The following is a 1,888-nucleotide window of genomic DNA, read 5'->3' as shown; positions in this document are numbered from 1 at the left end:
GCCTTGGCTCGAAGGAAGGATTCGAAGCGAAATTTACTCATTTTCGATTCGCCGCGATTTGGTCCACGATGTTTCGAGCGAGCGAACGCGGAACGGAATGCGTTTTTAAGCGAAATTTAATTGAACGAACGAAAACGAACGAAATTTTCCACCTTCGAAGTGTGGCTTTGTGGGGTTTGTGGTGGAATGTAGGAAGCACTAGCAGCATGATCAAGGGGCTGGTGGGCTATGATTTGCCTCGTTTGTTATGTTTTCATAACCAACTTTTACGGAGAGGAATGTTAAAGGGTGCGCCTGAGTCCTGGTGGATGATTTGGAAAATTGGTGGGGGGAAGAGGAAAAGGGGCAATCAGTTTGATCGGAATGTTTCGCAGAGAAAAGCGGGTGATTAACCTTGCTTTCGAAGGGAGGCGGGAGTAGTTTTATTTGTGTGTTCGGTAACGTGGGAAATGAAGAAGCTAGTTGTGGTATAACGCAGCAATCGTTTATTTAGTCAAATTTATGTCGATTTCTTATGCCGTAGGATCAATCAACAATACTAACATCGTATTCTTATCACATTGCATGCAATTGGATCGAATGAAAAATGTTTAAGTTGTTCGTGGAATGGGTGGAAATAAAATTGTTCTACAACTTACTTGTATTAGAAAAGTGTACGTCTCTTTCCTGACTGTGTATTATATTGAGATTCGCTCAGCAGGTTACATTCTTGCAAGCTGAACGCATTTAGAGTAGCATTTTTTAACATCATAACAGATAAAAATAACTTGGCAAGAGCAGTTGATACAAGCTTGTTCCATTTTGCCACGTTCAATGGCTTGTCAATAAACAGTGGTTTGTATAGTGCATGAGCTGTTATACAATATTATTGTAGTATCAAGAACTAATTTGCTTTGGTAACGGTTTGTTAAAGATTGAATTTGTAAATTAGTCACTAGAACAGCAGCTAGATATGTGGTCACACTAATACCAACCTTACACTGAACAATTGCTTGTATATATATTTTTTATGATCATTTAACTCTTTATGGGTGAGCGCATGGTCTAGAGAAGAATTCTATTGATAAGGTTTAGTTAGCTTCATGTTCCTTATACATTTTAAAGTCCTCTCTCGAACTCCTGTATCATCTTACTCATTCATTTTTGCTTATTTTTACTTTGGCATATTGTTTCGTTAAAACATCTCATTTAACGGTATTGTAGAATTTATTTTTAAAGCTATGAGCTGCTCATCGGTTTACCAGATAGAATTTTTCCTTCATTTTCAATTTCATTATTAAACATCGATCGAATATTGTCAACGCGCTTTAATATTCTCTTCATAAGACAATGAAATGGCTAATAGTCCATCGCCAATCCGTAGATTTTGTGGATAAGCCTAAGCTATATTCGCTATGTGACGTATGATAAGGCATCATTTGAACGATAGTCTAGATGATAGACTCCTGTCGTGGTGCATCTATATGGACAGGAACGGTGTCTATCTGGACGATTCTAAATTAATAAAAAATAATATTACAGTACACTGACCTAGTAACAAGATGATTGTGATGTGATCAAGTCTTTTCAGGTCGATTACCATTCTCTACACTGAATTTTTAGCCAATCTTTGTAGTTGAAAGACTATGAATATTGATTCAGTGAAACTTGAAAGAATAACTTTAAATTATGCCATTCCGAGTAGCTGTACTGTATCGAGAAACTTAGCATTGAACTATCTAACCACGGAAAACACCAAAATCATCCTCGCAACAGACCTCCTTCCATCGCGTGAATGCCTGATAGTAAGCTGTAAGTGATTATGCACAAACTACTTCCCACCGTGGGCCCGTTGGATTGAAACAGTAAGACCGATTTACGCAAAAAGTTTCGCTTCTCACGAAACCAA

Source organism: Anopheles aquasalis, chromosome 3 (genome assembly GCF_943734665.1).
Source record: "Anopheles aquasalis chromosome 3, idAnoAquaMG_Q_19, whole genome shotgun sequence".
Classification (NCBI taxonomy): Eukaryota; Metazoa; Arthropoda; class Insecta; order Diptera; family Culicidae; genus Anopheles; species Anopheles aquasalis.
The sequence above is the reverse complement of the archived record's forward strand: the minus strand, read 5'-3'. Positions refer to the sequence as shown.